Genomic DNA, 13611 nt, shown 5'->3' with positions numbered 1-13611 from the left:
AAAAAGTACAAGATTTTTAAACTGAATTTTTTTTAAATAAAGATTATCTTTATTTTCTTTCAAACATGAGGATTATACATCACTAGTTTCTAGAGATATCAAAGCTTCAATTAAAAACGCTCTATGGGAGAGACGAGATTAAGATGGCAGAATAAAAGGACTGGAGCTAAACTTCTTGCATAAAACAACAAAATTACAATCAAATGCTGAACAACCTTCAATCAAGTGGACTTGAAACTTTCAAAAAGATATCCTACTCCAGAAGACAAAGAGGAGGCCACATCAAGAGATAGGAGGGGCAATTATGTGGATATAAGCAACTCCAAACCTGCCAGGTGGGAAGCTCACAGACTGGGAAGTAACTGTATCACAGAGACTCACCTATAAGTGTGAGAGTCCTGAGACCTACATCAGCTCCCCACACCTGGTGATCTGCAATTGGGAGAAGGAGCACACAGAGCATCTGGCATTGAAGGCCAGTGGGGCTTGTGTGCAGAAGCTCCATGGGACTGGGGGAAATGGAGACACAGTCTTTCATGTGCACTGGGTACCAAGACAAAGCAGAGGCTCCACAGGAATCTGGATCAGACCCTAACTGCAGTTCTTGGAGGATCTCCTGGGAAAGCAGGAGTTGACTGTGGCTCATTGTGGGAGAAGGACATTGAAGGCAAAGCTCTCAGGAATATTTATCAGCCTGTGTTCTTCTAGAGGTGGCCATTTAGGGAAAATCTGGTCCCACCCATCAGTAAACAGACTGTCTAAGGACCCCACAGGGTCACACCAGCCTCTAATCTCACCCAGAGACAAATCCCCACACACCAGAGTGGTAGGAATCAGCCCCACCTACCAGTGGGCAGGCACCAGTCCCTCCAGTCAGGAAGCCTACAGCAACCCCCATACCAACTTCAGCCACAAGGGGGAGCAGACAACAGAAGTAAGAGAGGCTAGAACTCTACTGGCAAAAGGGACACCACACCAAAAACCTACAAAAATAAAAAGACAGAGAACTATAACTCAGATAAGGGACCAAGAAAAAACCCCAGAAAAATAGCTAAGTGATTTGGAGATTCTCAGCCTCCAGGAAAAAGACTTTAGACTGATGATGCTAAAGATGATGCAAGACATTGGAAATAAGTTGGAGGCAAAGATGGATAATTTACAGCGAACATTGAGCAAAGAAATACAAGATATAAAACTTAAGCAAGAAGAAATGCAAAATACAATAACCGAAATAAAAAATTCATTAGAGGCAACCAACAGCAGAATACAGGAGACAGAAGAACAAATAAGTGAGGTGGAGGACAGATTAGTGGAAATCACTGATGAGGAACAGAAAAAAAAGATTGAAAAGAAATGAAGACAGTCTAAGAGAACTCTGGGACAACGTTAAATGCACCAACAGAAAGAGGAGAGAGAGAGAAAGGGACAGAAAAAATATTCAAAGAGATAATAGCCGAAAATTTCCCTAACACTCACTCAAATCTAAGAAGCACAACGAGTGCCATATAAAATAAACCCAAGAAGGAATACACTGAGACAGATATTAATCAAACTGACCAAAATAAAAGACAAAGAGAAAATATTGAAAGCAGCTAGGGAAAAAAAAGCAAATAACATACAATGAAACCCCAATAAGGTTATTGACAGATTTTTCAGCAGGAACTCTGCAGCCCAGAAGGGAGTAGTATGATATACTTAACATGATGAAAGGAAAAAACCTCCAACCAAGATTACTTTACCCAGCAAGGCCTCATTCAGATTTGAAGGAGAAATCAAAAGCTTCACAGATAAGCAAAAGCTAAGAGAATTCAGCAACACTAAACCAGCTTTACAACAAATACTAAAGGACCTTCTCTAGGCAGAAACGAAAAGGCCACAACCAGAAATAAAAACACCTCAAAAGACAAGGCTCACCAACAAAGGCAGATATACAGTAAAGATATGAAATCATCCATGCACAATTATGCCACCAAAATCAGAAATCGTGAGAAGAGGAGGGTACAAATGCAGGACACTGGAGATGCACTTGCAATTAAGAAACCAACAACTTAGAACAATCTTGTGTATATATAGACTCCTATATCAAAACTTCAGGGCATCTACAAACCAAAAATCTACAATTGATACACACACAAACAAGAAAAACCAACTCAAATACAACACTAAAGACAGTCATCAAACCACAAGAGGAGAGAACAAGAGAAGAAGGGAAGAAAAAAATAGCAACAAAAACAAATCCAAAACAGTTAATAAAATGGCAGTAAGAACATACATATCAATAATTACCTTAAATGTTAATGGACTAAATGCCCCAACCAAAAGACATAGACTGGCTGAATGGATACAAAAACAAGACCCATATATATGCTGTCTTCAAGAGACCCACTTCACTTCCAGGGACACATACAAAATGAAAGTGAGAGGATGGAAGAAAATATTCCATGCAAACAGGAAACAAAAGAAATCTGGAGTATCAATATTTATATTAGACAAAATAGACCCCAAAATAAAGAATATTATAAGGGACACAGAATGACATTACATTGATCAAAGGATCAATCCAAGAAGAAGATATAACGATTGTAAATATATATGCACCCAACACAGGATCACCTCAGTATATAAGGCAACTGCTAACAACTTTAAAAGGACAAATTGACAATAACACAATAACAGCAGGGAAACTTTAAGGCCCCACTTACAGCAATGGACAGACCATCCAGACAGGAAATCAACAAGGAAACACAGGCCCTGAATGAATCATTAGACGAGATGGGCTTAAGAGATATTTATAGGACAGTCCACCCAAAAGCAACAGAATACACATTCTTCTCAAGTGCACATGGAATATTCTCTAGGATTGATCAAATTCTGGTCCATAAATCAAGCCTTGGTAACATTAAGAAAACTGAAATCATATCAAGCATCTTTTCCGACCACAACGCTATATGACTGGAAATCAACAACAAGAAAAAAAAACGCAAAAAACACAAACACATGGAGACTAAGCAACATGCTACTAAACAACTAATATATCACTGAAGAAATCAAAGAGGAAATTTAAAAATACCTAGAAGCAAATGACAAGAATGATACAACACTCCAAAACCTATGGGATGCAGCAAAAGCAGTTCTAAGATGCAAGTTTATAGCAATAAAAGCCTACCTCAGGAAACAAGAAAAAGCTCAAATAAATAATCTAACTTTACATATAAAGCAGCTAGAGAGAGAACAGACAAGGACTAAAGTTAGTAGAAGGAAAGAAATCATAAAGATCAGAGCAGAAATCAATGAAATAGAAATGAAGAAAACCATAGAAAAGATCAATGAGACGAAAAGCTGGTTCTTTGAAAACATCAACAAAATTGATAAACCCCTAGCCAGACTTATCAAGCAAAAGAGAGAGAGGACTCAAATCAATAAAATTAGAAATGAAAAAGGAGACGTTATAACAGACATCACAGAAATACAAAGATCATAAGAGACGACTACATGCAACTATACACCAATAAAATGGAAAACCTAGAAGAAACGGACAAATTCTTAGAAAAGTACAATCTTCCAAGACTAAACTAATAGGAAATAGAAAAGATGAATGGACCAATCACAAGTACTGAAATTGAAACTGTGATTAAAAAACTTCCAACAAACAAAAATCCAGGAACAGATAGCCTCACAGGCAAATTCTATCAAACATTTAGAGAAGAGCTAACACCTATCCTTCTGAAACTATTCCAAATAATTGCAGAGGAACGAACACTCCCAACCTCATTCTATGAAGCCACCATCACCCTGATACGAAAACCAGATAAAGATACCACCAAAAAAGAAAACTACAGGCAAATTTCACTGATGAACATGGATGCAAAAATCCTCAACAAAATACTAGCAAACCGCATCCAACAATACATTAAAAGGATTGCACATCATGATCAAGTGGGATTCATTCCCAGGGATGCAAGGATTCTTCAAGATCCGCAAATCAATCATTGTAATATACCACATTAACAAACTGAAGAACAAAAACCACATGATCCTCCCAACAGATGCAGAAAAAGCCTTTGACAAAATCCAACACCCATTTCTGATAAAAACCCTTCAGAAAGTGGGCATAGAGGGAAACTACCTCAACATAATAAAGGCCATATATGACAAAACCAGAGCTAATGCATTCTCAATGGTGAAGAGCTGAAAGCATTCCCACTGAGATAAGTAATAAGACAAGGATGTCGGTTCTCCCCACTACTATTCAACATAATTTTAGAAGTCCTAGCCACAGCAATCAGAGGAGAAAAAGAAATAAAAGGAATCTAGATTGGAAAGGAAGAAGTAAAACTATCACTATTTGCAGATGACATGATTCTATACCTAGAAAATCCTAAAGACACTTGTAGAAAACTGTTAGAGTTCATCAATGAATTTGTCAAAGTCTCAGGATACAAAATTAATACACAGAAATCAATGGCATTTCTATATACTAACAATGAAAGATAAGAAAGAGGAATTAAGGAAACAATCCCATTTACCATCACATCAAAAAGAATGAAATACTTAGGAATAAACCTACCTAAAGAGATAAAAGACCTGTACTCTGGAAACTATAAGATGCTGATGAAAGAAATCAAAGATGATGCAAACAGATGGAAAGACATAACATGCTCTTGGATTGGAAGAATCAATATTATCAAAATGACTATACTACCCAAGGCAGTCTACAGAGTCAATGCAATCCCTATCAAATTACCAAGGGCATTTTTCACAGAACTTGAACAAAATATTTTAAAGTTTGTTTGGAAGCACAAAACACCCAGAATAGCCAAAGACATCCTGAGAAAGAAAAATGGAGCTGTAGGAATCAGGCTCCCTGACTTCAGACTATAGTCATCAAAACCATATGGGACTGGCACAAAGACAGAAATGTAGATCAGTGGAACAAGACAGAAAGCCCAGAATTAAACCCATGCACCTACAGTCAACTAATCTATGACAAACTCAAAATGGATTAAAGACCTAAATATAAGACCAGATACTATAAAACTCTTAGGAGAAAACATAGGCCAAACACTCTCCAACATAAAGCATAGCAATATCTTCTCAGATCCACCTCCTAGAGAAATGACAATAAAAACAAAAATGGGACTTAATTAAACTTAAAGGTTTCTGCACAGCAAAGGAAACCCTATCAAAACGAAAAGATACCCCACAGAATGGGAGAAAATATCTGCAAATGAAGCAACTGACTAGGGATTAATCTCCAAAATTTACAAACACCTTCTGCATCTCAATACCAAAAAAGACACACAACCCCATTGAAAAATGGGCAAAAGATCTAAACAGACAATTTTCCAAAGAAGACATATGGATGGCGAAAAAACACATGAAAAGATGTTTAACATCACTAAATATTAGAGAAATGCAAATCAAAACCACTATGAGGTACCACCTTACACCAGCCAGAATGGCCATCATCCAAAAGTCTATAAACAATAAATTCTGGAGAAGGTGTGGAGAAAAGGGAAACCTAGTACACTGTTAGTGGGAATGCAAATTGGTGTAACCACTGTGGAAAACAGTATGGAGATTCCTCAGAAAACTAAAAATAGAACTACCATTTGATCCAGCAATCCCACTCCTGGGTATCTATCCAGAGAAAACCACGACTCGCAAAGACACATGTACTCCGATGTTCATTGCAGCACTATTTGCAATAGCCAAGACATGGAAACAATCTAAATGCCCATCGACAGAGGAGTGCATCAAGAAGATGTGGAACATATACACAATCGAATATTACTCAGCCATTAAAAGGAATGAAATACTGGCATTTTTAGCAACATGGATGGACCTAGAAACTATCATGCTAAGTGAAGTCAGCCATACAATGAAACACCAATATCAAATGCTTTCACTGACATGTGGAATCTGAAAAAAAAGACAGACTGAACTTCTTTGCAGAACAAACAGATGATGATTCACAGACATTGAAAAACTTATGGTCTCCAGAGGAGACAGTTTGGGGGTAGGGGGATGTGCTTGGACTGTGGGATGGAAATCCTGTGAAATTAGATTGCTATGATCATTATACATCTACAGATGTGATAAATTCATTTCAGTAATAAAAAGAAAGAAAAGATACATGTACTCCAATGTTCATTGCAGCACTCTATACAATAGCCAAGACATGGAAACAACCTATATGTCCATTGACAGAGGAGTGGATAAAGAAGAGTGGTACATATACACAATGGAATATTACTCAGCCATTAAAAGGAAATAAATAATGGCATTTGCAGCAACATAGATGGACCTAGAAATTATCACACTAAGTGAAGTCAGACAGCAAGACACCAACATCATATCCTATCACTGACACATGTGGAATCTAAAAGCAAAGACACAATGAACTTCTTTGCAGAACAGATACTGACTCACAGACTTTGAAAAATGTAATGGTTTCCAAATGAGACAGGATGGGGGTAGGGAGATGCACTGGAGGTTTGGGATGGAAATGTTATAAAATTTGGTTAAATCTACATGAAATTATACTATATGTACTATTTTGGGGCTTGTATTCTTTAGTTAGCATAATGTACTTGATTGCATTTTTTGAGAATCTTTATTGCTCTGTGGAAATCAGAAATATATTTCTTATTGTTAATTAGTGTTCCAATGTATAAATATACTATAATTTGCCAAAAAAAAAAAAAAAAAACGAAACAAAACAAAACATCTCTCTATGGCTTGTAAATAGTTTTGGCCATAACAAGAAAAATTTTATTTATTTATTTATTTATCTATTTATTTATTTATTAGGGCTATACCTGGGGCATACAGAAGTTCCCAGGCTAGGGGTCAAATCAGAGCTGCAGCTGCTGGCCTACCCCATAGCCACTGCAACACCAGATCCAAGCCTCATCTATGACCTACACCACAGCTCACAGTAATACTAGATCCTTAACTCATTGAGCAGGGCCAGGGATCAAACCCACATCCTCATGAATACTAGTCGGGTTCGTTACCACTGAGCACAAAATGAACTTTCCTAGACTCTCAACCAGTACTTTCAGTGACATTATTTTATCAGCTGTTTCAATGCAACATAGCAACTATGACATGCAGAGACCAGTTAGAGAAACCCTTGAGGACAATCTACTAGCCTTCCTGATACCTAACCAAGTAAACAGAGCAGCTACTGCAACTGGGGTCATTGTTTCAACATCATAGGCCAAACATGACTGCAAACTGCCCATTCTATTTTGGTCCCTATTCATTTCTCAGAACCCTACCATATAAGCAGAGTAATGGTCCCCCAAAGATGCCCATGTCCTAACCCCTGAAACCCATGAATACGTTATCATCATGGTAAAAGAGATTTTTGCAGATGCGATTAAGTAAAAGATCCTGTAATGAGAAGTGAGAATGATGTACTTTGAAGCTGAAGGAAGAAGCCACAAGCCAGAAAAAGCAGGCAAGACTCTAGAACCAGAAAAACTGAGGAAAGAGACTCTCCCTGAAGCCTTCAGAGGAAGGCAACCCTGCTGACACCTTAATTTTAAGACCATTGAGACAGATTTCAGATTTTGACCTCCAGAAATATATCTGTGTGGTTTAAAACCATTGTTTGTGGTTATTGTTGCAGCAGTTTTAAGAAGTCAATATACCTACACAAGCCTTTGAGTCCAGAACCCAAAAACTAGCCAGTGGCTGATGCTTCTGATAATAAGGCATTTATCCCTCTTGGTAATAAAACCATCACCATATATACAAGTAGAGTAATGGCAGAATTTCATGTAGAAAATTTTTCAAGTTAAAAATTAAGTTCTTTTCTGTCTCAGATGTATATTTTAATGTCACCAAACTTTTCTTTGAATGTTGGAACCACTCAAATGTGTATCAAAGAAAAAAAAAGGTATTTTCTCCAACCATAGGCCACACACTTTACATATTAAGGCTACATTTCCTCTTCTATAAACTAATAGGGCATAACCAAATGTTCTCCAAGTTTATTCCTAGCTCTGAGATCCTAAGGTTCTAGCTTACACCAGAGTCTTGTGTTGATTTCTATACTGCACAAATATATTTTACATTTACTTAACAAGGAGGTAAGTTTTACTCTGTGGTTTATTTGATGATAACCCTGATTATTTCACCTCAGGTCCCATTTCCTCCAAAGGGAAATTTTTGCTGTAAATCAGCAAAGGTTATTTATCATCGACCCACCTTTTCTCAGGGACTGAGTATACCCATTGATTTTGTAACACGGTTATTAAATTATCTTCATAAATCAGTTAATAGCCACACCAAAAAAAAGGGGGGGTCACAAATGAAAGTAAAAGATATCTTGGTCTTCAAAGGAAATTATGTGCCTTTATTTCCAAAAAGCTATGTGATGTGTACCAACCACTATAACTAAAAGCATCTTTTAAAGTCCTGTCCTGTACTCTGAACACAAAATTAGGAGTCTGTCATCCTCAACTCTGTGGCTTTTCTAAATGAAGTTACCTAATGTAGCATACCAGTAGGGCGACAGGGAAGGAGTTGTTTTCTGATAAAGCATTTGGTACATAGTTTAAGTTAACGAGACATGGCAAGAGCAGGTGGGTGATTCAATGTTCACACACTGTAATGGGCCAAAGGCTAATTACTAGTCACTGTACAATGAACATAAAAGTAGCAATTATGCTTTCATCCCAGTGGATGTGATGTATTAAAAGCTATCAGCTTCACCTTCTGTAATAACAGCTTTTGTCTGTTTGTACCAGGATGTGCAAAAGTAAGATGGATATGGAAAGGGGACTCTGAAACTTTATTATAAGAACAAACATTGGAGTCTCACTGTCCCTCCTTCTGTGCTCAAGGCACAAAGGATAGATGACGCCTTGTGGCTTAGAAAAAACATTTGCAAATATGATGCTTTTCTGCTTAGCTGTGAAATGCTGCCAAATTAACTGTTCACATAAAGATTTTCCCTTCTAGTTCCTCATGTCACTTGTGAACCAAAGACAAATATTGAGTTCACAAAGAGAGTCTCAACCACCAAGTTCAAATTACCAGATTAGGAACACATTTGAGAAGTGCTAGCAGGCTGAGTTGAGTGTCCCTCTTCACCAAAAGCCTCGACAAACAGGGTTAATTGATCTCCTCATTATATAAGCTATGAAACCTGAGAAAATACATGTAGAATAGAAAAGAAAGATAAAAATTCAGGGATGGTAATATTATAGATTAACTCACACTTGATATCTGAATGAAAGTCATAAGCCTTCTGACAGAAAGAAAGCCTCTCTCCCAAAGAGAGGAGAAAAGATGCTGAATATCTGAACAGGAATCGCAGAAAGAATTCCTATTTCCAGCAAAAGGAAATGAAAACTTTGTCTGTCAAGAGCCTACTACTTGAAGCCTTCACCTATTTGGTGAATTTCTAACCAGACATGAAAGGAATATTCTATGCAGCCTGGACGTTGTTCCCATAATCCTCGCTACTTCAGCCTGTTCTATGATTAACCTCTGTTTCTCACCCAGAGCCTATCACTGGTTTACAGAGAATCTCCTCTTTGATACACCAGCACCACTGAGAGGGACTCACCCCTCTTTGTCATCTCCAGATTGACTTGAGAGCTTCCCCTTGTGCAATCCTGGCAAGTATAGACCAGTAGGTCCAGGACCTCCCCATGTGCCCAAGAATTAGGTACTCAACAAATATTAGAGAGCTGCCCATGAAATGCCACTTCATTTGTGATTTGGAAATATAATGCATTATTTTGATATAATATCAGTGTCAGTCATATCTGACCCACCTGGAACTTGTTTGGGTTCTGCCCAGTAGTCTTCATTGTTAAAATGTGTCCTAAACCATGATGCAGCTGCCAATGTGCCCAAGCCCTAGGTCTACCCTCAGAATGAATAAGGTTTGGAAGTATGATGACCTTAGAAGCTTCCAAGAGTTATATTAAACCCCACTATTTTCATTTTGTCACATGTAAGACAAGTGGAGTGGGCTGTGAATACATCTGTAGTACAAATTATATCTCAATGTTCTAATGCATTCTACTCTGTGGGTGTTTCAAATCAATATTGATTTTATTTAGAGCAAAAAGAATTATTCGATGACAAAATTTAAATTCATACTACATAAAAATTCAATTTTTTAGAAAAGCTTTACTTCCAGATATATTACAACTTCTCTTGAGCTGCAGACTTTCTTAACTCCTTAATGGCAGCAATCTAAATCTTAAATATAGTTAATGACCTCTTTCCATTCTTCGAACAATGACTTCCCTTGTGAAGATAAAGCTGGAGACCATCCAGTGTCTCCTGACCTCCCTGGTCTAATTACATTGCATGGTTTTTCTTTAATCTTGCTGCTTTAAAATTTGTCTGAAACTGGCTATACTACATTTGTGTTCCCATCACTCTCAGCCTGCATCCTGATTTTATGTACCCTTGTCTGCTCGAGGAGATTACTAGGGTTACTGATGTGTTTTTAATGTAAATATTCTCCCTTTGTCACGAAAAGGGAAAATTGCAAAGATGTCAAGTAATATTGAATGTAAATAAGCTTTCTCACCTCAGCTAAGGCTGAATTTCTGTCACTTCGTAAATAAACTGGTATCAGAGTAGGATTAATGTCAACCATTCACTGAAGGTTGCTAGTCTGAGGCAAAACAATAAAGCAAACACTACAAAATACCAATGACTCTTCTGGGTGTTGGTATTTCTTGTTTTCTGTGGGATTCATAGATCTAAATTCTCTCTCTGGTATTGACATGGCTTTGGACCATTAAGATACAAACACTGGTAATGTAAAACAAACAAACAAACAAACAAAAAATGAACAGCTACCAGGAAATTGGGCCAATGACCCAGGTGTTAGCCATGACATTGAGCCTCATAATTTGAGTTTATCCGCAGAAATTTAAAGGCACTGAAGGGCATACCATTCATTCTGGGCCAGTCATCATTAGCAACAAAAGCTAGCATGGACAGACAGACATTAGTGTGAAAAAACAAAACAAAACAAAAAACACGGTGTGTCAGAAGGAAAGACAAAGGGAAATACATCCCAAACCAGGAATCAGCAAAGCATCAGAGACCATTATACTGTCTGCAAAGCTCAAAATATTTACTATCGGGCATCTGCTTACTCCTGTTCTAAATTCTCAAACCCAAACTAGGAAACCAGTTTATGTACTTGAAAGGGCTACAGAGAACTGGGGACATTCTTCAGAGTCCATGCCTGCTTGCCTGGATGTGTGCATGTGCCTTAGTGAGTAAACCCAAAAGCAGACATTGAGATGAGAGGTTGTGTGCAAGCGATTTTTTAAGGAAAGTTCCCAGAAAAAGTCAGTAAAGGAAGGGGAAGCAGGAAAGGACAGGGAAAGAAGCAAAGCAAATGTGAGACTTCAGGCCAAACTCCAACCTCAGCCTGATTCTGTAGGGACCTCAGGGAGAGTAGATTACACCACAGTTTGGTCTCACCTCCTGGCAAAGGAGAGAGGCTTCCAGACTCAGGTACCAGTCCTTGGCAGGAAGAGGGTGGAGATATGAGCTTCTAGGAACTGTCTGCTCTCTGGCTATGTAGGCAAGGCATCTTCATTACACCAAGTGTGGGACTCCAAACACAGTTACAAGTGTGAGCCATTTGAAAGAAAGCAAGCAGAAGCTGAACAATGGGCACCAAAGTCCACAGAACATTAAAAGGGAAATGAAGAGATGCAAGTGGAGCACAGACTGGTTCCAAAATCAGGTGTGTGTTCACCAGCACGTGCCGGGATGTGTTGAGTGTTGAGTGGAAAAGATTATCTCAATTAATATCCTTACCAAACTCATCTAGGGGCCTCTGCTCCACCGTGTCTTAGTAAAATACCTCCTTCCCCGGCATTAAGCAAATGATAATAATAATAATGACTAATGCTTATTGAGCACTGTCAAAATATTCTGAACTCTAGCTAGATCATTTTCTATGATTGTCATAAAAACTCAGCAAAGTTAGTGTTATGTCCCTTTTTAGGGATGAGAGCTCAAAAGGGTTAGCCAAATGACCCAATGATACTCAGAAGGGAAGTGGAATAGATGAAATTTGGACCCAAGTCTATCTCATTCCAAAGCCATTAGGCTTCCCACTCCCCCACCTCTTCAGCTGCTAGAAAATGGAGAATATTCCCTTCCCCAGAATAGCCAAAAATAAATCTCAACAAATAAGTACATGTGAATGTACAGAGAATGAAAGCATAAAGAGAGAGGGATAGGAAAAGACAGAGTGAGAGAGCTGGTTTAACCATCTCATTCAAGAGGATGCCTAGGACTGAAGAATAACTAGAATAAGATGACTCTACTGTGATTCAGGTTTTCAAACTATTTCTAACAAACAAATGTATTTCTTAAGTAATTCAGTTTGTAGATTTGTACCAGATCCCAAGGGAAAAGACCTGTGTGTATTTTAGAGAAGTGGTTGTCAAACTTTAATGTAATCCTGAAGTACATGGCGAGTGCATTTATGAACCTTGAGAGCTTGTTTGCAGGTTCTAGCAGGGAAGCACAGCTACTCGTACACCCTTGACAGAAGAATGGTCTTCCTCTATTGGGGATGGTTGTCCTCTTCAACCAAGAGCACAGCTTTGGGAGGGATGCACATGGAGCAGTGAGAGAGGAAGGGGACACCTGCCTGCCCAGCCAGATCAGCTGAATCAACCCTGGCAATCAGTGATGTGACAGATGTTGTAGGCATATCACCCTCACATCCCGGGAGTGCATTTAAATGCATGCTCTCAGACCAAGGTCTTCATTGTGTCCAGATAAGGCCTAGGGATCAGAATTTCTTACCAGAAATTTAAAGCAGATGGTCCATAGATTACATTTAAGAAGCAGTTTTAGAGGAATGGGCAAAACAACAAAAAGAATCCACTCCACCCAAGATTCTCTGCCTGACCTGATATTATGGTAATTTCACAGATAAAGATGATAGATAAGATAAAGAGAGAGAAAGATGGATAGACAGTCTCTCCAAGCTGACCAGCTCAGTGTGGTTAAGAGTTTTCATTTACAGATAAGTTAGCCATATGTGACATCTCGGTTTGAATCTAATTACTGATTTATAGTTGAAAATTAAAGTTGTTAATTTCTGATATCAAGTGTGAGGAACCAAATCCAAATATATTTTTGAACATAAAAATGCACACCAATTCAGTGTAATTTTTTCAGAAATTCCAAAATGAGTAGGAGGAAGAACAATTTGTTGTGCTGGCCAAGTTCTATTCTGGGGAAATTAAAACCTGCTTAACTTAAAATTCTTTTTGAAAATTTCAGTAGCTACATGCTTTTTGCTCACTTCCTATTCTCAAGGGCAGTGCTGTTATTAGCTGACTTCCCCAGGTGACACTCCTTGTTGCAAATGCTGGGATGGCCATGTGTAAATACAAATGTGAATTAGATAAGCCATTCTTATCACTGTACAATATAGAAATATACTCAGTTAACATATCCATGTTTGACTTTGATTCCAGAGCCTTTAAAAAGTATATTTCCAATGTTATTATATTTGGATCTTGTAAGAATAGCTTGATATAGCCAAGTAAATTCATACTAAATTAATATACATGATTTATTGAGAGA

At 38.0% G+C, this 13611-nt stretch overlaps 1 protein-coding gene across 2 annotated transcripts in view; it reads right to left on the bottom strand.

Annotated features, from left to right (window-relative positions):
- LOC102165284 (uncharacterized) overlaps positions 1-13611 on the bottom strand; it is a 780066-nt gene that overhangs the window by 474154 nt on the left and 292301 nt on the right. The gene's annotated exons all lie outside the window — the stretch shown is intronic.

The sequence above is a fragment of the Sus scrofa genome, chromosome 1, assembly GCF_054392235.1.
Source record: "Sus scrofa isolate SSC_HxYL_T2T_F1_AM1 chromosome 1, Sscrofa_HxYL_maternal_Yorkshire_Landrace_v2.0, whole genome shotgun sequence".
Classification (NCBI taxonomy): domain Eukaryota; kingdom Metazoa; phylum Chordata; class Mammalia; order Artiodactyla; family Suidae; genus Sus; species Sus scrofa.
The sequence above is the reverse complement of the archived record's forward strand: the minus strand, read 5'-3'. Positions and strand labels throughout refer to the sequence as shown.